Source organism: Enhydra lutris, unplaced genomic scaffold (genome assembly GCF_002288905.1).
Source record: "Enhydra lutris kenyoni isolate GAN:26980312 unplaced genomic scaffold, ASM228890v2 scaffoldscaffold80, whole genome shotgun sequence".
In the NCBI taxonomy this organism is placed as follows: Eukaryota; Metazoa; Chordata; class Mammalia; order Carnivora; family Mustelidae; genus Enhydra; species Enhydra lutris.
In genome coordinates this window covers 5,302,484-5,329,304 of record NW_019154164.1, presented here as the reverse complement: position 1 = coordinate 5,329,304, position 26,821 = coordinate 5,302,484, and the positions used below count along the sequence as shown (strand labels likewise).

General features: G+C 40.3%; 1 protein-coding gene across 3 annotated transcripts in view; it reads right to left on the bottom strand.

Moving 5' to 3' along the window:
- Nucleotides 1-26,821, bottom strand: part of LOC111160975 (acyl-CoA synthetase long chain family member 4) — a 79,609-nt gene that overhangs the window by 37,302 nt on the left and 15,486 nt on the right. The window contains exons 1-2 of one of the 3 annotated variants that reach the window (XM_022524391.1): nt 16,887-16,933; nt 10,561-10,615 (exon numbers count right to left, since the gene is read on the bottom strand). The gene's annotated coding sequence lies outside the window, so the exon portion shown is untranslated. Of the gene's footprint in view, nt 1-10,560; nt 10,616-16,886; nt 16,934-26,821 lie in introns of those variants that run through there. The other 2 variants (XM_022524389.1, XM_022524390.1) reach the window with 2 other exon arrangements.

The following is a 26,821-nucleotide window of genomic DNA, read 5'->3' as shown; positions in this document are numbered from 1 at the left end:
CAACTCAAGACAATATAATATTTATTTCAATATATAAATTCTCAGAGACAATACCAGAAGATCAAAAAAAAAGTCTAGCCTTCAACTGAAAAATTGTCAGACTTGGGGCTGAAGATCTATAAAGAAGACAGCTTTTGAAGGGTTTATAATCTAACTGGATTAACTGTACTATATATTTTTAGTCATTCATGTTATATACACTTAATCTTTTATACATATTTGCCTTAAGCTTCAGAGGTAGGGACATGTCTTCTACTTAATCCTCATAGAAACACACACACACACACACACACACACACAACACAACACACACAGAGTAGGCACACCTAGAAGAACATTTAGATGAGGAGAGATTGGAGACATCATTTATTCCAGTCATTCTGAAATTCTTTCTGGTGGTGGCGAGGGGGACATGGGTCATCCATTTGAATAAAATCTTACATGAACATGGGAAATACAAATATGTATAGATAAAAGCCAAAAGCAGAGCTGTTTTGGTGGGAGAGGCCTGAGAGCCCCTGCCTGGACTTCTTGGAACCCCCCAGTTCAGCTGAATGACCCACTGTTGTTGGTGAATAAGTAGCCAAGTGCACATCGAAACCAACCCCCAGCCCCCAGTCCGGTGCTCTTTCAAGCCCACTGGCCAGCCTCTGCCCAGTTTTGCCTGTCATCTTAAAATTTTTCCTTGCCAAAGATTTTCTAGGGTTACACTCACATCTATTGATAAATTCATTTCAAAAAGAGAAAGAGGAGAGAACACCTACCATGTGCAAGTTTTGAGCACTGGGTACAAAGATGAGTAAAGGATGCACTCAGTCTTTTAAATGCATTTACATATGTGTTCATATGTATGATAGATGGCAGGGAAATGAGTTCACAAACATGTAGAATATATCCCATAAGAGGGGTACCTGTCTGGCTCAGCTGGAAGAGCATGTGACTCTTGGTCTCAGGGTCCTGAGTTCGAGCCCCATGTTGGGTGTAGAGATTACTAATTTGGCAAGGGAGGAAAGATGGTTGAAGTAGGAAGTAGAACCATCTGGAAAGGTTTCACAGAAAAAGAGCAGTGGAGGTAGACAAGAAGGATGGCGTGTTTTCAAAAGACGAATAAAACAACTGGAAAAAGAGGACAGTCCTAACAGAGAAAACAAATGGATGGGCGAACGGATGGAGGCAGAAAAGGGCAGGATGGCGGAGAAACAGCCGTAGTGTAGCAGAAGCTTTAATGCCTTCCACGTGAGGAGCTACTCCACTTGAGGGATTGAAGTCAATGGGAAAATTGAATTTTTTGGGACCCAATTTTACGAGCATGCAGCTGTACCCTAAGAGACACACGTGTCTGACGAGTCAGCAACTCAAGATTCAACGCCTGCCTATTGTACTAAGGGGAAATGAACTATTCTCTAACCTCACATGTGCTGATAAGCGGGACTCTGAACAAGTTTACCGACCTCTCACTGAAGAGCTCGGGGCCGGTGGCATCACACAGCAAACAGGATGCTACTTCGTGGCACCATTGGCAGAATTCCTCCCCATAGCCAGCTTACAGTCCACGGACACCAATCATCAGTGCTCGGAACACAGTCTTGCCCCCCTTTCACTTTGTTGTACTTTTTGGGGAAACTTCAACCCGGTTAAATCTAATTCTCCACTGAAGTCTGCCCCTGTACCCATGCAGCTGAATTTGGCTGGAGAAAAACTGGACTGTGCTGAATGCCCCCTGCCCTACCATGACGGCTTCTTCCAGCAGGCCCTCCATGCCGCGCAGGAACTACACTGCACCAGACTGCTCCATTCACTGGCCTGCTCTCCTGGGTTTCCTGTCTGCTCCTCGCACTTCTGACCGTCGACATCTGCTCTGCCTCCGTCACTCCCGCCACTGTACCTACCCGCCTTCTCGCACCTTTAGCCACGTGCTCTTCCCTCTCCTGTGACTCTGCCCGTGGACCAGTGCTGCGCCCGGCTGGCGCTGACCCCTGCCCAGGGGCTCCCGGGACCATGTCCGCCTGGGCCCTGCCTCTAGCTGGGGGTGCCCGTGCCCTGCTCCACAGAATCATGCCCATTAGCATCACAACAGGGCTATTCTTTCTCTCACCTTAAAAACCATAGTGCATGGAGCCCTGGATGTGGTGCATAATCAATGAATCTTGGAGCACTGAAAAAATAAAATTAAATTTAAAAAAAAACACCATTGCCTCTCTTGGATGTTCTCTGGCCACAGCCCCATTTCTTCACATCCTCATCAGGACTTGAGAGTCACCTGCACTCTTCCTCTCCCCGCTCTCTCTCCCTAGCTCCTCTTGAGCCTACTACTCAGGCTTTTACCCCCTACCACTCCACAAATTGCTCTGATCAAGGACCCCTGAGCACCTCCACATCTTCACATCCCAAGGTCAGTTAAGGCTCCCTCATCTCTCTTGACTCATCAGCAGCCTTGGACAAGGCAAACCCCTCCGTTCCTGGGATTGAAACCTTCACTTGGCTTCCAGGAGACCACACTTCCAGTTTTCTTCTGACTTCTCTAGCTGTTCCTCCTCAGTCTCCTTTGCTGCTTCTTCCTTATGTCCCTGACCTCTAAATGCCACAGTCCCTGGTCACCTAACCTCCTCTTGGCCTTCTCTACACTCACTCCCATGGTGACCTCATTCAGTCCCACAGCCTTAAGATGGCATGTATGTATATATATGCTGATGAGGCCCATATGTCTCCCCCTCTCCTGGAGGTCTTCCCTAAACATTAGATTTGTAGATCCAACTTTTTCCTCAATAGATCCCTATCAGTCAAGTACCTCTGACTTAACATGCTCAAAGCTGAGCCACTGACTGTCCTGCCACAAACCGATCCCATCCATTCTTGCCCGGTTCAGTAATTCCAGCTGCTCTGACCAAAAACCTTTGAGATTCCCTCTCTTGCACCTCTCTCTCTCTCTCTCTTGCTCCTCTCTCTCTCTCACACACACACATTCCACACCCAACTCAGCAGCAGCAAATCCTACTGGCTCTACTTACAAAACACATACCAAATTCAACTATATCTCCCTACCTCCACCGCTACCATCCTGGTTTCAGCCACTATCATCTCTTACCTAAATAAATGCAGTTGCCAATCTGATCTCCCTGCTCCCACTTTAATAACAAACTCTAAACTCGGCAGCCAGAGGGCTCTAGTTAAAATGTAAGGTAGATTAGGTTTTTCAAAGTATCCCCATACAACCCACTCAGAAGTTAGTCCTCACTCTGCCCTATGAGACGACAGGGATTTTTCCCCTGCTCTCTTATATTTATGACTTCATCTCCCATGCTTTCCCCTGGCTCATTCTGCTTTAATTCAACCTGTTCCTTGTGGTTTCTGGAACACACCAGGCATGACCCTGCTTCAGGCCCTTTGGACATGTCTTCTCTCCCTGGAATGTTCTTCCAGCTCCTTTTTGTCTTCACTTAAGTATCACCTTCTGCAGCCATCCTAAAATGGCACCCCAACACCTCCAGTCCCTTTCTCGTTCTTTCTCCTCAGCACCTATCACCAATATGACACATGCTTTCCTTTTCATATTTGTTACAGATGTCCCCATAAGCTCCATGAGGCAGGGTTGACAGTCTGCTGCTGAATACTAAGTGACCACAACAGTCCCTCTGTGCATTAGCAGTGCCATAAATCTGCTGACTGAAATAAGAACAGATATGGTGGGCCGCCTGGGTGGCTCAATGGGTTAAAGCCTCTGCCTTCAGCTCAGGTCATGATCTCAGGGTCCTGGGATGGAGCCCCACATCGGGCTCTCTGCTCAGTGGGGAGCCTGCTTTCCTTCCTCTCTCTGCCTGCCTCTCTGCCTACTTGTGATCTCTGTCTCTGTCAAATAAATAAATAAAATCTTTTAAAAAACCATTAAAAAAAAAGAACAGATATGGCATTGCTCTGGAACAATAAAGCAAAAAATGTACTCAAGTACAACAGCCTGAAAGCCACCAACCTTTGTCATCTTTAAAAAAAAAAAATCACTCGTCTGTGTTGACATTCTAGGACAGGGTATCCTCTTAAAAATCCCTATAATAAACTTAACCTGTTTTTAGCTGCTTAATAAAAAACATGAAACTGGAAAAACTGCCTGTTGCACAGCAGTAAAAGACTGCTCTTCTAAATGCATGAAGGCTATGCAGTGGGGACTCTGTGCTTTCTCGCCCATGCCTCTCACTGAGGTATGCTGTCCTTCTGCATATCAAGAGCGATACCTGCTGCCCTCCCCATTAGGAAGACATGAACTCGAAGCTGTGCTTCCTTGAAATCAAGAAATTCATTTGTACGGCCTCCAGGAAAGGGCAGGCCATCATCTTCGGTCACAAAACAGTTCACTGTTCCTGTTGAGGATTACCATTTCATATGGAGAGCAGATGAATAACCACTCACTGAGCATGGACTCTGGGCTAGGCACTGTGCTCAGTCCTCCAGATGCATTATCTCACTGAGTCCTTCAAGAAACCCGTTTGAGGTGGTACCTCATTTTACTGATGATATAACCAGTCTCTGAGAGAGCATCTGCCCAACGTGACCCAGTAAAGTAGGGATTCTGATCCAGGTCTAATAGATTTTAAATAGATAATAATAGCTTCAAATAGATTTTAAAGCTACGTTTTCATCTCTCCTATCTGTGACCCTGGTCACAATGACAAACTTTGTGTATGAAGAAATCCTGGCAGCCTATATCCCAAGGCATTTTTATAGGTGAAAAAATGTCCTCTAGATATCGAGGGAATCCTAGAAGCTTAGGGGAAAATTAAATAAAATTTTACCTTTTGTTTTAAGGTCAAGTTTAATGTTAAATATTTCATTCCAGTTACTTCAAATGCTCTGAGATAGTTAGCTTAAACACAAAAAGCATTAGTGATACATTTAAGCTCTAGTACACAAAGTAAACAAATGCTATATATTGATTAAAGTCTGAATTTAAAAGAAGAAATCATCTCCCCCAGAAGCATGTGACACAACATCGATTTAAGAATGAAAAAGAAAAACTAATAAACTGAAATCCATTAATGCCCACACGTTTTTTTCCCCCAAAAGTCTGGGAAAACAGACTTCACTAAGCAAGGATGCATGCATTTGCCAAGTTGAAACACACAATAAGGACAGATGAAGGTCATCTGTCCTGTCCTTTACAAACAACCTTATGAAAATGTAAAAGGTATCAATTTGAAAATCAATGATTAACTATGTAAGTGCTACTTTAAGAAATAACATTTTCATGTCACACATCATTTAAAGGGGTAATTTAAATACCAAATAAAGAGAAAAATTGCCTTCTGTATCCACTCAACATTAAATCAGAAAACAATTACAAAAGTTCCAAGAGGGGTGCCTGTGTGGCTCACTCCATTGAGTGGCTGCCTTTGGCTCAGGTCATGATCTCAGGGTCTTGGGTTCCAGCCCAAATGGGGCTCCCTGCTCAGCAGGGAGTCTGCTTCTCCCTCTCCCTCTGTGCTCTCTCTTTGTCTCTCTCAAATAAATAAATACAATCTTTAAAAAACTAATAAAATAAAAATAAATAAGTAAAAGTTCTAAGAGATTAAACAGATAACATACCTGTGGCACTTTAAAAGATCCTATTTCTACATAGTTGTTGCCTCCCCGAGACTTATAAATGGGTGGAGTGCTTTTAAAAAAAAAAAAAAAACCTTTTCTCTCACATACTATTAAAAAGTTCCAAATGATTTTAAAATACAGAAAAGAAAGCTCAAAAATGATGTTAAAAGAATGGTTGCAACTCTGGAAAACAGCATGGAGGTTCCTCAAAATGTTGAAAATAGAACTACCCTATGACCCAGCAATTGCACTGCTGGGTATTTACCCTAAAGATACAAACGTAGTGATCCGAAGGGGCACGTGCACCCGAATGTTTATAGCAGCAATGTCTACAATAGCCAAACTATGGAAAGAACCTAGATGTCCATCAACAGACGAATGGATAAAGAAGATGTGGTATATATACACAATGGAATACTATGCAGTATATATACAGCAATATTTCAAAAGAAATGAAATCTTGCCATTTGCGACGACGTGGATGGAACTAGAGGGTATCATGCTTAGCGAAATTAGTCAATCGGAGAAAGACAACTATCATATGATCTCCCTGATATGAGGGAGAGGAGATGCAACATGGGGGTTAAGGGGGTAGGAGAAGAGTAAATGAAACAAGATGGGATTGGGAGGGAGACAAACCATAAGTGACTCTTAATCTCACAAAACAAACTGAGGGTTAATGGGGGGAGGGGGGTTGGGAGACGGGGGTGGGATTATGGACATTGGGGAGGGTATGTGCTATGGTGAGTGCTGTGAAGTGTGTAAACCTGGCGATTCACAGACCTGTACCCCTGGGGATAAAAATATATTATATGTTTATAAAAAATAAAATTAAAAAAAAAAGAATGGTTGCATTTGGTTAATGAAATCAAACCTCACAGGAGCTGTATTATAATATAATAAACTTCATATTTAATATCAAAACTTTAAAATGGTACTATTTTAAGAAAATAAAAGGCATTAAGGGCAGCTAGTAGGCTTTCTTGCTGTTAGTTTGCAAGACTGAATAATCATGTGAAATATATATTCATCTGCCCTTTGTAAGTCTCACCTGATTCAAACTGACAGACCAATCTAATTGACACGGTATAGTTTGTACAATCAAACTTTAGACCCGAGATACAGTAATTATAACAAATGTATTTGTTATAAACAAAAACAAAAACCTAGGATGAATATATGAGCGCCCTGTCCCAACACACCACACCTGTGCCTAGCTAGCTATTTTAACTACAAGCCTCTCACTACCACGACTGATGTTTGGTGCGTCTCCAGCAAGATTACCCAAACCTGTCTACTTCCTCACCTGGAGAGGTATTAACCCCTGAAGTCGCCATGCTGCCAGTCTCCTCCCAGCTTTTCCCAGCAAAGAAAGCACCTCAGCTGCCATGCTGAAGATGCTCTTTCACAGTGTAGCAGAAGTCCTCTCCCATAATGCTTTAAGAACATCCCCAGCATGCATCAGATTATGTTTTTTCTAGGTCATAGGATCTTATAATTGGGATCCTATCTATATGTGTTGAAATGAGGAGATCCAGCAGCCAATGTTGCTGCCTACACACTTCACATACACTGTGTATGATGATGCGGCTATTCCTCATTTCAAGTGATCACAACACGCTGCATTTTTAAATATGAAGCTTTCAAAAGTCAGAAGTTGGTTGTAGAGCTTTAATTCAAAGCTCAAATTAAAGGAATACTGAGGACAGACCAAGCCAGAAGTGGCACCTACTGACCAAGCATGATGTTCCAATCCAACTTGATTAGACACCAGGAGAGAGGGAGGAAAACTAAGTTCTGGGGGGTACGTATTTGCAGAGAAGTAAGAAGGGTGCAGTGCTATAAAACAGGAGTAGGTAGCACAATGCCAATTTCAACATCCTAGGCTACTGCTGAAGATGAACTCCTGCAGATCCCTGTAGACAGAACCCTGCTGCTAAATTACAGGGCACATAGCACCATGGGGTAGACTTTAATTTTGTCTGTAAAGTCTTCTATTTCCCAGGTATTTTTTTTCTCTAGGGGAACACAGTCATGGCTTATCAAAAATCATTCAAAATATCTTCAAAATTAACTTTCAGTTATAATAAATGCCTTGCATCCAAGTGAGATCCTACCTCTCTTGTCATGTTACCTATTTATTAATAATAAAGTAACACAAACCGCAGGCTGCCAATCGTGAGTATAGATCAAAAAAAAAAAAAAAAACCTGTGACCAGCATATTACTTCCCCTAGTAATAACTTTGTATACCGGGGACAATTTTGCAACCATTCCTTTTTCTGCCACATGACCTACCTTCCACATTTGCTAGAGGAGGAGCCAGTTCGACAGGTTAGTTCTTTGCTAATGTTTCCCAGTACTCTTTACTTTTAAAAATTATGCAACAATGTAGTCTTAAGTCATTTCTATTTTTTTTTTAGATTTTGTTTATTTGATGAGAGAGACACAGCAAGAAAGGGAACACAAGCAGCAGGAGTGGGAGAGGGAGAAGCAGGCTTCCTCTGAGCAGGGAGCCAGATGTGGGACTCGATCCCAGGACCCTGGGATCATGACACAAACCGAAGGAAGATGTTTAACAACTGAGCCACCCAGGCGCCCCTTCAGCCATTTCTTATAAAATGGCCAAATAAGTCACTACAATTCAGCCACATGGCCACCATGTGAAACTGTGGTATGGTTTTGTCTTGTTTTGTTTTGTTTTTACAAGCTCACTCTGTGCTTCCGTATTAAAATACCTTTAAAGTGAGATTATTAAAAGAACTCAAAGACTGATGAATCTGTTGAAGACTGAAATCCTGTAGCCATTCAGACAACTCTCAAATATTAGCACTAAGAAAAAGAAGAGCACAGATATTCCAAAGACTGCAGAAAGTTCAAGATTTTTTTTTTAATTCTTACCATTTCATTATGGCTGTACCTGACATTTTAGAAATTAAAGAATTCTTCCCTAAAGAAGGAAGCCACATGATGCTAAATACAAGAAGCCAGGGGAAAGTACTCTTAGAGTTAATGTCTCCATACTAGGGATGAGGAATACTTTCCATTCTTTTCTCTTCACGTTCATTTGTTTCCCTGGCCCATGCATGCTTCACTAAGGTGAGTGAGGGAGGGGGATAAGGGAATTAGGTATTTCTGCTTTGAAGTGTATTAGGGACAGCGAAGGCCCAGCTATGCCAATCAGAGTGGAGTCTCTGAAGTGTCAAAGGCACTCCAAAGTATCTGTAAACTCCTGAGTACAACTGCACATATGTTTCTGCCAATGTGTTTGGCAACTCCTACTCTCTGCCTTGGTAATTTTTTTTTTTTTTACCTATCTAGATGGGCTGTAAGCCGACTGTTCTAAATGTTTATCTGTGTTTGTAGGGTGTGTATGTGTGCATGCGTGCTCACACATGCATGTGTGCATGTGGGGCATGGCAGGGAGAGGTGGGGGAGAGAGGAGGATGGAGGTGGGGAGGGAGGCCAGAGGAAACAGACTCTCTGTGCACAAATAAATCAACTACAGAAGCCTGAATACTACTGTCATCAAGATGGCACCACAGGCTATTTCCCAAGGAAACACTAGCCTCACTGATACCTCACCACTTTTACGAATCATGGGGTAGCGTGCTAAGCAGCTGAATTCAGAGATGGCTAATTTGGGCCTGCTGAGGAAAATCTCTGGCCATGTTTTAAGATTTTTCTAATGCAGGCTCATCAGCAGACTTTAGTACCAAGCTACACAAGAACATTAAGTCTTGAATTTCTTTACACTCGGAATTCAAAAATAGTTATTAGCACCTAAGAACTACTAGATCTTCTGTTTCAAGTTTATAACCAATTATAATTAAAGTGATTCTCAGAAGACCAGAAATACAAGAGATGCAGCATCGTATACAGGGTTTTAGTCCCAGTTCAGCAGCTTGCTGAACAGTAAGACGTGGAACAAATCAAATAACCTCTTGTCTGTGTCCTCATCTGTAAAATGAGAAAACTGGATTCTTATTTTAAGATATAGCACAGGCCTGTAATAGTTTTAAAAGCAAAGAAGGATGGTGAGGGGAATGATACAGCTGCCTTGGGTGGGGGGCAGGTATAGACATTAAAAAAAAAAAACAAAAACCCTATGATTTGCTATCACCATCATTTCATAAAATACAGAATGTATTTAATGCCCCTAAATTAGATGGGCAGATCTCATAATAACAAGAAATCATTTGAAGGGGAAGAGTTTAACCTTAAAAAAAAATGCATGGCCTGTTGTCCTTACTTTCCTCACTTCACCCTGGACCACGAAAAACTCCTCACTGACCACCACTGGTCTAAAAATCGATGCTTGGGAAACACTGGACTAGGTAATTTTCAAGGTCCAAGACTAACACTAGGACTCTAATTTTAAGTATGCTATTGTGTTTCTTTTAAGTGTGCTGTTATGTTTCTTTTATTCCATGCTATGGTCTAGAGAAGATACTCCGGTGAAGGAAAGGGCTAATACCTAAAATTCTGCAAATCAGAAATATATTTCAATCAGTTTTGAGAACCAGTAACTAGAACAAGCTTCAACTTATTAGGGAGAGCAGCCACTACTACAGACATCCTCTCATCGAGAATAACGAGCCTCCTTACAGTTAGCAAAGTGAGGCAAAGGGAAGCAAACTAGCTTGCCAAAGACTCTTGGCCTGTAAATCTCACCAGTCAGAACTGGAACACTCCCATCTGTGGCTCCACTTTTCGGTAATCACTCAAGGAAAAACATTTTACTTAGATTTCAATTATCACTTCCCCTTCCAAAAACGAGGGGTGGTAGCTTAAATTTTAGAAGCTGTACAGGGTAAAAAGTTATCCCGTTTTACTTTTCCAAATATTGCCCTTTTAACACAAACATGGAGATTGGCAGGGTTTTTCCACAACAAAAAGAGTCAAGATGCCTGTTAGTATAGTTAAAACTTAATTTCCTCCAAAAGCTGATAAAATGACAAATTTAGAATTTTCAAAGAATACTTACAGATTTCCTTTTTCTCTTAAGAAGAACGCGTGTATGTATCTTTTGTGATTTCAATCTGCAATAAAAGACAACATTAATGGGTACATTGACACAAGAGAAGAACCCCTTTTGAAAACACTCAAGTGCTGTTTCACATTACCCGTGCATCTTAGCTCAATGATGAGCCAGGTATCCAAGACAAAATAAGAAATGACTCAAGATGGTCATCTGGCTAGAAGTAATGCTATTAGGATCACAGAAAAGTAACTTAGCCTAAGAAACAGTAGTCAAAACTCTGTGGGAAAATGGTAAGATGAAAAAATGGGCAGAGGAACTAAATAGACATTTCTCCAAAGCAGACACCCAGATGGCCAACAGGCACATGAAAAGGTGCTCAACATGACTCATCATCAGGGAAAGGCAAATCAAAACCACAATGAGATACCACCTCGCACCTGTCAGAATGGCTATCATCAAAAAGACCAGAAAAAAACAAGCCTTGGTGAGTTTGTGGAGAAAAGGGAAGCTCTGCGCAGTATTGGTGGGAACGTAAATTGGAGCAGCCACTCTGGAAACCGGTATGGAGGTTGTGTAAAAAAAATTAAAAATACGACGATCACATAATCCAGCTATCCCACTTCTGGATATACAGCCAAAGGAAATGAAAACAGGATATCAAAAACAAATCTGCACTGCCATTTTTTAAAAAGATTTTATTTATCTATTTGAGAGAGAGACAGTGAGAGAAAGCATGAGAGGGGAGAATGTCAAAGGGAGAAGCAGACTCCCCATGGAGCTGGGAGCCCGGTGCGGGACTTAACCCTGGGACTCTGGAATCCTGACTGGAGCCGAAGGCAGTCACTGAGCCACCCAGGCACCCCTGCACTGCCATGTTTACTGTAGCATTATTCACAGCAACCAAGATAAGCAAACAGCCTAAGTGTCCACCAATGGATGAACGGGTAAAACAAATGTGGTATGTACACACAATGGTATATATTCAGCCATGAGAAAGAAGGAACGCCTGCCATTTGCAAAAACATGGGTGGACTTTGAGGGTGGGCTTTGTGAGATGAGCCAGGCAGAGAAAGACAACTGTGGCATGATGTCATTCATTTGTGGACTCTAAAAAAGCCAAACTCACGGGAATAGAGTAGAATGGTGGTTACCAGAGGCTGGAGGGGGGACCCAGGGAGATGTTAAAGGGTTGTTAGAAGATGAGTAAATTCTGGAGATCTGATGCCCAGCACAGTCATCACAGTCAACAATGCCATGTCATATACTTTCAAAACTGCTAAGGAACTAGACCTTAAATGTTCTCACCACAAAAAAAGAAATGATAATTATGTGATGCAACAGAGGTGTTAGCTAAAGCTAAGGTGGTAATCGTAACAATATATAAATGTATCAAATCAACATGTTGTGCACCTTGCACAATATTATACGTCAATTATAGCTCAATAAAAAATGTTAAAGTAAAATGAAAAGAAAATGGCAAGAAGCAGGAGTCATGCTGTTAGTAGTTTTATTTGTACCTCTTGTTCCACCCCCCAGCCCCAGTCGGGACAGGAGCCATTCAGGGATAAAGTGTGACCACAGGAAACTAGTCAATCTACCCAGATAGCCTCAACCCCAAGTGCCTGCAGACGCCTAGCGATTTTCCCATCAAAATCCAAAATGAATAATTTCCTTTAAACAGTGCAAGATTCTTTCCAAATCAAAACACAGCACTGCTCTAGGCAAAAACCTACAGATATTTTCATGTTCCCTCAGCGAACATACAGATCAGCTTTATGATGCTCTTGAAGCTATACATGCTATGAAGGTTTTGGACTGACCTACGTTGTATCGTGCAGGAGAAAACAACCTATCATCTGAACACCCAGAATAGTAAACTACGGCCCTTCTGTAATTTGACATTGCTTACTTACATTTCAACACTGCGGGGGTGTCCTAGGCACAATTATGATTTTGAAGAAGAAATGAAGTCCTATCTTCATGAGGTAGTACTCAGTACTACTTGCACGAGACTGTGAGAAAAACCCTTCAAACACTTTTTTTTAAAAAATCTAGACACTCCAATGGAAGTCGCAAACATCCATATGACTAACGACCACATTAACTACTTGGTGTTAACTCAGTTCATTTTCTCTCCTGCTACCATCAGAACAGGAGGGCAAGAATGATTTACACCCAGACCTATCACCAACAGAGCATTCCTTTTGTTTGGTTTCACAGAACTACTTCTTCACTTCAAGTGAATATCCACAATCTACTTTTGGAGAGGGTGTGCTGGGGACGGTGTCAGTATATGTGTGAACACAGATGGTTAAGACTACTTATAAACAGAAGGCATGCTACTTAACATTTTCTTATTTTTCTCCCACAGGGCTAACAATTCATATTAACATAAGCAGAGTAAATCTCTGCATATACACACTCAAAGTCCGAAGAGCTCAAGAAGAGAATGTTGGAGAAGAAAAACTTCGTATTTCTAAATACAAATGGATAGATTTCCCCCACAGATTAATTCAGGTAACTGATAAACAACAAAGACCAATTTTCTACAAAATCATTTAAAGACCTATGGGTGGCAGGGGGGAGATACAAAACTATCCACTAGCTTGCTTAATTTGGAAAATAATTTCATCCATAAATATTGGTAAAGAATAGTATTTATACTTGGTCGTTGGTACCATGGAAGGAGAAGATGGAGAGGTGAATCAGAAGTGTCAGAGAATTCTCTCAGCTGGATGAGAGGCCCAGTTTCAACCTTCTACTCATTTCCAGTCTCACAGTCCTCCATCAATCAGGCAAGACAAAGAAACTCTCAGAGGTTCTTAAATACAAGAGACAGGGATAAAGTCCTGTCCTGATTTTTTTCCAGCATCTGTACATTTACCGGTCATTTATTTCATCATTTAAAAAACAAAACAAAACAAGCTGCCGCTGCCCAGCAGATAGAAGGGAACTAAATCACATTTCCTCACCTTACTTTTTCTACACGATGGAAAAACACTCTGAACGTAACCTCTCTCCCCCTAGCCTCCCCCTACCAAATAGCACCCTGTTCTTAGAGTCATTCTATTAAAATGAAAGACATAATTTTGTACGAAAGATCTAAGCAGATGACCACCTTGCAGCTTCCACTTACAAATGACTGGGACTAGAAATAGGAATGATCTGGCTGAAATTAGAATGCAAATTTGGAACACACTTTTCACTTTCACATGTATATGCAAGTTTTTGTTAGCACAAGGAAGTTGGAAATCCTTCGCAAAGCAAATTTTTAACAGACTGAAGCATATAACATAGTTTGTTTTGACTTAATGATCACCTGATACCATGGAAAAAAGAGAATACAGCATCTAGAGTTTATCGCCTTTCAATTAGGAAATGAGGCAGCCCTGAGAAAGCCTTACTCATCAAATACCACAGAGCAAAACAGTGTCCAGGCAGCTAACAGGATGGTGATTAAGGAAAAAGCAACCACAAATACAAGGCAGGGCTGTTCAACTTCAGACAACCCTCATATTTTGAGACAGACTTCAAAACAAACCATTACTGTGTTTAGTTTTTGCCCTGTTGCAAGTAAGTTAGTCTGCTAACCAGTATTTTGAAAACATTCTTCTAGAAGTCAAGTCAATACTCAACTTGTGATAACATCTGTTGGAAATGTTTAAAGCACAATCAATCTTCCTCCTGTCATTAATGTCTCAAGGACCAAGCTTAGTACGTTTAAAAGAGGATGTTTCAAAAAGAGTGGGAAACAAAGTCCTGAGCATTTAGTGTCCAAATCTAAAAGTAAATTCTGGTGAGTCCCTTATAGAACAATCTCCTCAGCAATAGTCTTTCACAAGTCTTGCTTCAGAGAGATGAGCGTATGTCATGTATCCACTAATGGATGAAAACTGCCATAACTATAATACAGTTCAAAGGTTAGCAGTATTGAAATCAAGAACAAGGCAAGTACAAAACAGTATGTATGACTCCGTGATATACGCATTTCTTTGAGTGGGTACATGTTCACAGAAAAATTAGCAAGATACACACCAAATATCAATTGCTGTGTGGCAGCATTACAGGTGCATTTTGCGTTTTAATTTTTTTGTTTTGTTTTTTATACTTTTGTATTCTTTGCGCTGATTTTAACAGCTTCCGACGTTTCCATAAATATTGTTTATTTTTAAAAATGATTTTTAAGGGGCGCCTGGGTGGCTCAGTGGGTTAAAGCCTCTGCCTTCAGCTCAGGTCATGATCTCAGGGTCCTGGGATGGAGTCCTGCATCGGGCTCTCTGCTCGGCGGGGAGCCTGCTTCCCTTCCTCTCTGCCTGCCTCTCTGCCTAGTTGTGATCTCTGTCTGTTAAATAAATAAATAAAATCTTTTTAAAAAATGATTTTTTAAAAAAAGTCATAAAGAAGAAGAAAATGACATTTAGAACAAGCCTCTGTAACTATCACAAGCCAATCAAACTACTAGAGGGTACTACTCAGAATCTAAGCTGTAGTAGAATCTTTTCTTTTCCCCTTAAGAATGTATAAAGTATTGGCAGTTCAAGAGTCTTAAATGTTTCGTAGGCTTGTAGGTCACCTGGTTCATAAAAATTGAAATGTATAAAACAAATATTATAACCTAAATAATAAAACTACCCCAAATTATCATGTAATAGTGTAAAAAATATGGAGATGATTCGAGGCTGTCATAGACTAGAATGCTGGTTCATGGAAAAGTTAGGTAACCTAAAACAAAATGTTTTTTAAAAATATTCATGATATCTCAATAAAGTCTTTTTTAAAAAAACATTACGAAATATAAAATACAGAGTGAAAGTATCTTTTATATTCAATTCTCCAGAAATAACAGCTTTTAGTAGTACGGTGGGTACTCCTGGGGATGTTTTTGTAAACGTAGTCTAATAAACACGCGTGCACACAGGCGCACACACACACACGCACAATTTTTAAGCAAAAAGTGAATCATACTATCTACACAGGTTTGCAACTTTCTTTTTTAAAAATATGACTCTCTTACATGGCTTTCCATGCCAGAATACATAGAGCTACATACTTCTAAACAGTTAGGGATGGCTGGGTGGATCACTGGATTAAGCAGTTAAATATCTGCCTTCGGCTCAGGTCATAATCCAGGGACCCTGGGACTGAGCCTGGCATTGGGATCTCTGCTCAGTGGGTAGTCAGTTTCTCCTTCTGCCCCTCCCCTCTGCCGATGCTCCCTCTCTGGCTCTCTCAAATAAATAAATAAAATTTTTAAAAAAAATACTCTTAAACAGGCATACGGTATTCCGGCAAAGAATACCCTTAATGATATATTTATGCCAGTGTGTCTATAGGATATATTTCTAGTTGAATTTCTGGGTCAAAAGGGTATGTGACCATTTTAGGTTCTAGTCTTTTAAAATTGCCCTCCAGATCTAGAAGCAAAGATACTCAGTAGCAGTGATCATACCTAGTACCCAGATCTTAGGTTTCCAATTACCATTCTCCAGTAAAAGGAACCAGGGCCCTTTAGAGAAGTAGTTGATTCCAGAGCCAAGGCAGGAAAAATGCCAGCTGAACCTGGTATCTTCTGGTGCCAGAAAGTAAGGAAGTGCTTAAAAAAAAAAAAAGATGGGGATGTGCCAAAGGGACACAGGGGCCAACCCAAAAGAGCTCTCAGTGGTCAAAGCTGGAACAATGTGAACAACAATATAAATGATAGTATTAAATTATATCCAAAAGATAAAGTAAATATCCATGAGTCCACACAAATACAAATAAATGATTGACCAAATAAATAAGTATAGGAGGGAGAAGGGACAAAACTTCCTTATATAAGTTCTAATTAATAAATGTGGAAGGAATAAAGGAAATCAAAAATCTCCATTCAAACACTACAGTAAAGTCCTGGGTGGCTCAGTCAGTTAAGCGTCTGCCTGCAGCTCAGGTCATGATCCCAGGGTCCTGGGATCAAGCCCCACATCAGGCTCCCTGCTCAGCAGGGAGTCTGCTTCTCCCTCTGCCCCTCCCCCTGCTCATGCTCTCTCTCTCTTTCTCAAGTAAACGAAATATTTTAAAAAAGCAGCACTACAGTAATAATTGGCTGCACACAAAATCCACTGATGGATGCTAACACTGGTGAGTGGAAGTTTAAAGTTGAAACTGGACATATACATGGTCTCAAAATACCACCAAATATATATTAATACAATATAATAAAGTATTTATAATACCTATTAACTACAAAGGAAAAAATGATAACTTTACTGTGGAGAAACACAATTGACATCACCTTAACCAGGTGATCAAGATTACCATCACCAATTACAGGGCACACGAACATCACATACCTCCGACAGGACACGCTGAGAAGAACACAACACAGCTTTTCTATGGTGTTCTTGCCCAAATTACATCATCTTGAGCTACCAAGAAAGAACATCAGGTAAACCCAAATTAGGGGCGTTCAACAAAGTCCTGAATATTCTTCAAAGCTGTTAAGGTCATGAAAGATAAACACTGAGGAGTTGTCATGGAAGAGACTAAGGAGGGGTAGAGAGTCTTAAGTTACAGGAAATCAGTCAAAGACAAATACTATATGATTTCACTCATATGTGGAGTTTCAAAAACAAAACAAGCAAAGGGGGAAAAAAGAGAAACAGAAAGACCAACCAAGAAATCGACTTCTAACTCTAGAGAACAAACTGATGGTTACCAGAGGGGAGGTCGGTGGGGCGCTGGGTGAAACAGGTGATGGGGATTAAGGAGGACACTTATGATGAGCACCATGTGATGAAGGAAGTGTGAAATTATTATATTGTACACCTGGAAGTAATATAACACTGTATGTTAACTGGAATTAAAATAAAAACTTAAACTTAAAAAAAAGGAAGAGACTAAGGAGACATAATAACTAAATGTAATGTGAGAGCCTAGATTAGATCCTGGAACAGAAAAAAGATGTTAGTGGAAACACTGATTAAATCTGAATAAAGTCTTGGGGCACCTGGGTGGCTCAGTGGGTTAAGCCTCTGCCTTCAGCTCAGGTCATGATCTCAGGGTCCTGGGATGGAGCCCCGCATCGGGCTGTCGGCTCGGCGGCGAGCCTGCTTCCCCCTCTCTCTCTGCCTGCCTCTCTGCCTACTTGTGATCTCTGTCTGTCAAATAAATACATGAAATCTTTAAAAAAAATTTTTAAAAATCTGAATAAAGTCTGTAGTTTAGTTAATAGTATTATATCAATATTAATTTCTTAGTTTTAATTAATTATACTATAGTTATGTAAAATAGTAACACAAGGGGGAGCTAGGTGAAGAGCCCATTGATATGATGTACTATCCTTGCAACTCTTCTGTAAAAGTCTAAAATTTATTCCCATCCCCCCCAAATTTTAATGACCTCTAAAAGAGAAGATACTATTTCACATTCCCACCAAAATTAACATGCCCATCTCAGGGCACCTGGGTGGCTCAGTCTGTTGAGTGATTTCAACACAGGTCATGATCTCAGGGTCCTAGTGAGCAGGCTTGAGGATTATTTCGCTTCCTCTCCCTCTTACCCCCATCCCCATGCACTTGTGTGTGCTCTCTCTCTCTCAAATAAATCTTTTAAAAATATATGCCCATATCTCCATATCCCCTCCAACAATGAAGTGAATCCTACCAAAAACACTTTCTTTTATATTTTTCAATGAATATATTAAAATGTTTCACTATATCTAAATTTCTTTTCCTTTTTTAAAGATTTTATTTATTTGACACAGAGAGAGACACAGCAAGAAAGGGACTACAAGCAGGGGGATGGGGGAGGGAGAAGCAGGCTTCCCGCTGAGCAGGGAGCCCGGTTCGGGGCTCCATCCCAGGACCCTGAGATCATGACCTGAGACAAAGGCAGAGGCTTTAACCCACTGAGCCACCCAGGCGCCCCATGTATCTAAATTTCTTATATGAATGAATATGAATCCAGTAACTTTGCCCATTTTTTCACTTGATTATTCATATTTTCTTGGTGATTCATAAGAGCCCTTTGTATATTAAGGAAATAGACCCTTTTTCTGACATATTACAGATACTGTTCCTGGTATAGATTTTCTCTTATTTTGGGCCAAATATTGGTTTTTATGTTTTAAGTAATAACATGTACCAGTAGTCTCCTTTGTGGCTTCTGGGTCATCTTCCCTCCTTGAGATTTAAAAACCTCCCTCGTATTTCCTAGAAGTGTATGATTACCAAGTCAAAGATAGACTGGGTGATGGTGGGGAGTGTGGGAAAGGAAAACTCTTGATATATACCTATAAAATTACTTTCCAGAAAGGCTGTACCTATCTATACTCCCATCAGCAGCTTTAAATATTTTACTATAAAATAAATCTTTTAATTGAATAAGAAAAATATCTACCTTACCTATATCCTACCCAAAAGAAATCACTTACCACCTTAGGGAAAAAAAGCTGACATTCTCTGAAATTCTCCTGTGTCAAAGATTTTATGCATGCCCTTCTTTGTATCCAGAATTCTGCTCAAAAGCCAGCTTTTCTGGGATATCTTCACTGATACCTTGAGCTAACATGTCTTGTCTTCTTTTGAACTTTTATAGCTCTTCCCTAAACGCTTGAAACTTGTAATACATTACCCAAATGGGCATCATCTCTTTGCCTTCCACTCAGGTGACAAGAAGGATTTTGAAGGGAGGGCATTTCAGAAGTTAGTTGTATTACTTATAAATTTATCTTAATCACTTATCTAAACAGTAAGCTCATTTGGGAAAAGGACTGCATCCTATTATCTCTGTATCCCACATGGGCTTGGAAATAGCATCAAATATTTGTTGGAATGGATAAGAGAAATAATCTAACACTTCTCATACAGCTGGTTGAAGTCATTATTTTTTCCTTCACAATTAACATCAGCCTTCATTTTATCTGTGACCGTTTTTTAATTTATTGAAAAATAGATTGAACCATAGTTGACAAAGTGTTATATGAGTTTCAGGTGTGCAACATAGTAGTTTGACAATTCTGTACTATTTTTAGTATATAAAAATATATACTGTTAATACATATATTAATGGTATAGAAAATATATATAACACGACATATGATATATATTATATATATTAATAGTATATAAAAATATACTATTTTTAAACTAGACTTTCTGTTCACATTATCATCTTTGGCAGATATCTGGGGAAAACATTTACACCAAAAAATTACGATTATATTTTAGAATGATGATAATCAATGTTAGCCAAACGGAAAGTCCTTTGTTCTTCTCATAACTCAAAGATTATTCTTTAAGCATTTTTTAAAAAAGATTTTATTTATTTGAGAGAGAGAGAACATGAGAGGAGAGAGGTCAGAGGGAGAAGCAGACTCCCCACCGAGCAGGGAGCCCAATGCAGAACTCGATCCCGGAACTCTAGGATCAGGACCTGAGCTGAAGGCAGTTGCTCAACCAACTGGAGCCACTTAGTGCCCACTCAAAGATTATTCTTGTCACTACTGGAAGAACATATCACTTGCATATCCATGACAACAATGAATATTTCCTCGTGTAGTTAAATCTGCAGTATTCTGGGGTAGTTTCTTTGTTTTGCTTTCTCAGTTTTGAAGCAATGCTTATGTATATGCTATGCTACACCCAAGCTTGAAGACAGAGTCTAGTTGCAATCCCAACAGAAATACTCCCAACTTTAGTATTAGGTTACCACCCATTTTGTTATATAAATGCTTCCCTTATCATTAGTATCTTTACACACACACACACACACACACACACACATGTCCCTACACACATTTAGTTTTACCATTAGTATGGTAAAATATACATTAATACATATTATACACACATACATATGTAAATTGTGTATATAAAAATAACAAGTACCTAACCTACAATGTAAGTACTATGCTTCACCTGGGACAGGAAAATAAACTAGACGTATATGAAAGTTGTACACTTTCAGAGCTAAAATGGGCTCTAAGATGGGAGTAGTGAACTAGTCTCCGAAAAGAAACTCTTCTCCCTCTCTCCCCTCCCAATGACTACAGGAACTAAAATAGGATCTACTTTCTAGAACATTAGGAAAACATCTTATCTGCTTCTTTATGAGAAACAAACTGAGGGTTTTGGTGGGGGCAGTTGGGTGAGCCTGGTAGTGGGTATTAAGGAGGGCACGTATTGCATGGAGCACTGGGTGTGGTGCATAAACAATCTTGGAACACTGAAAAAAATGATAGAATTAAATTTAAAAAAAGAATTAAGAATTTCTTTGTAATCAGTATTGATTAGTTTTACTCTTAAGATGAATATAAAAATACCAGAAAACAGGGGTGCCTGGCTGACTCGGTGGGAGGAGCATGTGACTCTTGATCTCAGGGTCATGAGTTCAAGCTCCACACTGGGTGTAGAGATTACTAAAAAAAATAAATAATTTTTAAAAAACAGAATATTACAAAACAGCAAAAAAAAAGTGCACTGTCCCTATCCCTTCTGTTTCGTAGGATTAAATTAACAACAGCATCAAGAGGGAAAATTCTCTTTAAAAATTCTTGATGTATCATCACATTTAAATAAGAATTTTCTAAGTCACAAACATCAATAAATCCTACTTGTAAGGTCTGCGTAAGGTATAGTTTTGCCATTATGAAACAACCACTGGGAGGAAGACGGTTTTAATAGATGAAAATTGCTGTCACACTGGTGATTCCTGACTTGGGACCAACAATTTCATGACACCGATTTTTAAACATTTTGGCCAAATAGATTATAACATATCAAACACCGGACTTACTAAATCCCTTTCTTCCAAGTTTACTCAAGAAATGTATTGATACATGGATGGTTCTGAATTTATAGGGCTTCCATTTAAATACTAAGGATCTGAACAATACTTGGAGTGCTTGTTGCTTTAAGAAAGTACTCCTGTGTGATGACCAAAACTTCCCAAACTCCACGTGATTTTTGACGGAGGTTACATTTTGTTTTTAAAGATAACAAAAGCATGGTTCTTAATAAATGCCCAGAAAGGTCTAAGAAATGATAAGCACTCATGGAGCAATAATTTTAGGAGAAAAAAACTAGAACTTACCCCTCAAGTTGTGATTGATAAACTGCTTGAGAGAGGAAAAATGTATTTTTAGAAGCACAGACTCTTGAAGCTAAAACATGGCCTGTTTCGATGGTTCTCGAAGTATCCTGGGCTACCTTTCAGTACTGCTGTTAATATTACATTCCCATCTTCAGTTACCAGGAATAGTTTTTTTTTTACTAGAACAGCAATGCATGGAAGTTCCATCAAAAGGAGTGCCAATTAAGAATCAAGAAATCACTCAGTCCTGCCAAATATACACAAAAAAGCACTTTATATACTGTTGACAGAAGTGTAAACTGGTACAAGCCTCATAGGAAGCAATTTGGAGATATACATCAAGAGTTCTTATATCATAACTCCCCACCTAATAATTTCATTTTCTACTTCTAGGAATATCCTAAGGAACTAATCAGAGATGCACACACACACACACACACACACACACACACAGATAAGAGTCATCACTGCTATAAAGGGAACAGAAAACCTAGAACAAATTTCACATGCCCAAACGGAGATTGGTGAAATAATGATGCATCCATACGATCACATGCTACACAGTCATCAAACGCAGCACTGCCGAAGAATATTCAAGGATACAGGAAAATGTTCAAGATACGCACAGCTTAATTGGCTTGAGAGGTGACTTAAAGAACAATAGCAACTTCCTCAGATATAGGCAGGCTACAAGTTAAAATGTTAACCCCTAGTTTGGAGAATTATCGGGGATTTTTAATTTTATCCTTACATTTTTCCTACACTTCCTGAAACTCCTTCAGTGAACATATTAGTTTCATCATTTAATAAATCAGTTGGAAATAGAGCATCAGTCTTTCAGTTCATTCTAGTGTTTGTATATGTTGGTAGGTGACAATGAATACGGCCCCCAAGGCACTTGACACTACTCAAGTGACAGAGGGACACTGTAAAAGGAGCCAAAAGTCAACTTCAACTGCACTACAGAAAGATTAGACACTTCTGTTTCTTTTTTTTTTTAAGATTTTATTTATTTGACAGAGAGAGGTCACAAGTAGGCAGAGAGGCGGGCAGAGTGGGTGGGAGGGAAGCAGGCTCCCTGCTGAGCAGAGAGCCCAATGCGGGACTCAATCCCAGGACGCCAAGATCATGACCTGAGCCAAAGACAGAGGTTTAACCCACTGAGCCACCCAGGCGCCCGACACTTCTGTTTCTAAACTAGTCTCAAAGTAAAAGAAACTTTGTTTGCTCATGCAATATAATCTGTGAAGTCGGGCACGTGAGTGGCTCAGTCAGTGAAGCATCTGCTTTAGGCTCAGGTCACGATCCCGGGGTCCTGGGATCAAGCCCCGAGTCCCGGCTCCCTGCTCAGCAGGGAGTATGCTTCTCTCTCTCCCTCTGCTGCTCCCTCCGCTTCTACTCTCTCTCTCCCTCTCTCTGACAAATTAATAAATAAAATATTTTTAAAAATCTATGACACAAAATAAAATAGTTTCTTTTTTCTTGCTATAACTACAACGTTAAAGTTTTCCCAAAGTTAACTGTCCTTGTGGTCCCCTATGCCAAAATGCGACTAAGAAAAATTGACTACTACTGCCAAGTGAATAGAGGATATCAAAAAGCCAGACAATCGTGAGGGGCTCCACACAGACTGAAATACAAATAATTTCTTGAGGGCCCAGAGTTCCACTCATTTATTCTATTACAACAAACAGGAATTCAAATGTCAGATGATATCTGCATAAGATTTAATAGGCACCTCATACTTGCCAACTCTTCTGCCTCACAAGGAAAAGATTTTTCATCTGACCAGAATCAGTACCCTAGGAGTGATAAAGGCCTTCCCTCAGAAAAAGTATCACAAGCAAAAGGTACCTGATGTGTATCATTTCTTTGTCTTCCACTTGGGTGGTAAGAAGGATTTTGAAGGGAGGGCATTTCAGAAGTTAGTTTTCCATCAATATCCACTTGTTTACAATCTCAACTCTGGGACCAACTACTCTGAACTTGGAAGCATATCCTCTTACCCAAGACTGTCTAGCTTCAGACATTCCAATCCACTGTGATATCACATTACAAATGTGTACTAGCTTCAAAAAGGAGTAGGCAGGAAAGGCTGAATCATTTCTTTCCCTCAAAGTTTTCACTTCAAAATGTTTCGGGTAACAGTAAAGTATCATTAAGTAATCTTACTTCCTGTAAGGCCCCAGACAGCTATGAGCATGTCCTGTAATAACCTCGACAGGGCCCAGCAGCACAGAGTTCACGACTCTAAAAATTATCCAAAGAACACAGCTGATTGATATATATACAATTCCACCACAACATGCAATAATACATCTATTTGAAAATTAATGTTTTACTCCAAAGTCAAGAAAAGTTGATCTGTGGCTGATGGTTAATTCAACTGGGTTGAGCCAGTGAGTCTGAAGCTAATCTCACAAATTTGATCCCATATGAACTGGTTAAAATGATAGTGATCACACTTGCCAGTTTGCCAAAGTCTTTCCCCTGGTTTACCTGTTGGTCCAGTGTAATTATTGTCAGAGTCCCCACCCTTTTTTTTGGCAAAACCTCCTTCATGATGACTCTAGTGATAACCCTAACTCTGTCCCACAAAGGAACAAGGCAAGAATGTATGACTACATCAGCAAAGCCAACATTCACTCTAGACAGAAATACTAACTCTTGATTGAATCCACTGTCATATGCAAATAGGCAAGTAAATGAAAGTACAAGCCTCGTGCTATTAAACACACAAACATATACACACACACAGTTCTTCATTCCACCTGTTTCAACAATGCAAAATTATGACAACCTTAGTTTACATACAACTGAATCTTTATAATCCAACTTCTAAAATCTAGATTAAAACCTTAATTGAGGGACGCCTGGGTGGCTCAGTTGGTTAAGCAGTTGCCTTCGGCTCAGGTCATGATCCCAGCGTCCTGGGATTGAGTCCCACATCGGGCTCCTTGCTCATCAGGGAGCCTGCTTCTCCCTCTGCCTCTGCCTGCCATTCTGTCTGCCTGTGCTTGCTCTCTCTCTCCCTCTCTCTCTCTGACAAATAAATAAAATCTTAAAAAAAAAAAAACCTTAATTGAGGGGTGTTTGGGTGGCTCAGTAGGTTAAGCGTCCAATTCTTGGTTTCGGTTCCTGTCGTGATCTCATGGGTAGTGACATGGAGCCCAGGGTTGGGCTCCGTGCTCAGCAGGGAGTCTGCTTAAAGATTCTTTCCTTCTACCCTTTCCCCTACTGGAGCAACTCTCTCTCTCTCTAAAAGAAATAAAACCTTAAAAAAAAACCTTAATTGATAAATTCAAACTGAAGTCAATTCCTCAATTTACAAAATACATACATGTATTTGTAAGTACATAAAAAGATAAATCAAATCCACTATAAGAAAATATCTCCATTTATAGGTCCTCAATTTATACAACTTTTAAAGACTGTCATCCTATTTAAGAAGTTGTATTTACCCAGTGTACCTAGGTGGCTCAGTTGGTTAAGTGACCAACTCTTGATTTCAGCTCAGGTCATGATCCCAGGGTCATGAGACAGCCCAGCGCCAGGTTCCATGCTCAGTGTGGAGTCTCGAGATTCTCTTCTTCCTCTTCTTCTGCCCCTCCCCCTCCCCCTGCTTACATGCACATGTGTTCTCTAAGTAAATAAATAAATAAATTTATTTATTTTTTAAAAAGTTGTGTTTACCCTTTAACTGAAAGGTCAGAGAGGAAGATATTGCCAAATTAACTTTAGCAATCAGGCAAAAATTCCAGCCTTGCAGGAAATACGTGTTACTTATCTTTAACACACACACACACAAAAAAAAAACACTAACTGAAACTTCCCATCTATGATTTTCTGGAAAATACGGGTTAGCAACCTTAGAGTTGCATATCAAATGAAGTATCTGATGTCCAATCAATGACAAAGTACCAGCGCAAACCAGAGAGTTTCTGGGCTACCCCAGATGCTATAAGCTTAAGGAATTTTTCACATATTTATAAATTCTAGCTCTTGGAATAGTCTGCATCTAGTACAGCCTAACATTGTTTACTAAGAAAAACTGTATTTAATTTGGCCAATCCTAAGAAAAGACCACAGATTTAACAGGATAAGGTCCTATGCTTCATCAAAGGCTAAAGAACCAGACAATGAAGCTCCAGTCTAACCCAGTGCCCTGCTGAGAGACCGTCTACCACAGAAGTTAGGAGCCAAAACACTGGAGCCAGATGGCCTTGGTCCAGCTCTTGGCTGTGCCCCTTACTAGCACTGGGTGACCTCCAGCAGGCTATTTAACCTCTTTACTTCATTTGCCACAGCTCTAAAATGGAGGGAATATTATTACCCCCTGTTGAAAGGACTTTTGTGAGGCTTAAATTGAGCTGATCTCAGGGCTCTAGCCATTATAAACTTCTTTTAGTTTCTCAAAAGCACCAAGCTTAATCTCTCACCTCTGAGTCTAGCACACGCTTTTTCTTCTGTCAAGAACATTCTCTTCTCCCTTTCCCTGGCTTCCTTTACGTCTTGGTTAAAATGGCACTTCGAAAAAGCCTTCCTTGACCTCGCCATGTTACATCAGGTGCCTCTGCTTTTTGCTCTGTGGGCACACATACAGCAAGGCACTTAAACTTGTTCAGGTTGCTGTTCCCTTGCTGGACTGGCAAGCTCCTTATTGGCAGAAGCCATGTCTGTCTTGACTCCTACTATAATCCCCAGAACCTAGCACAGTGCAGGAACACTGTAGGTGCTTACCAAACAGCTTTTGAACAAACAAAGAATGAATTAAACCAGTAATACTAAGCAGAAAGGAAACCAAAAAGTCATTTCCAAGTTAAATCTTTCACTCTGAGGTGGACATGCGTGCCTCTTCCAATCTGAGCTGTATAAAAGGGCTTCGCTCGGGGCACCTGGGTGGCTCAGTGGGTTAAGCCTCTGCCTTCAGCTCAGGTCATGATCTCAAAGTCCTGGGATCGAGCCCCACGTCCGGCTCTCTGCCCAACAGGGAGCCTGCTTCCCCCTCGCTCTCTGCCTGCCTCTCTGCCTACTTGTGATCTCTCTCTCTGTCTGTCAAATAAATAAATAAAATCTTTAAAAAAAAAAAAGGGCTTCCCTCTCCCATAACTGAGAAGTTGAAAATTAAACATGACAAGTGTCATATTCTGACAGGATACAAACTCGATGCCCTTGTGGGGTAGGAATCATGACT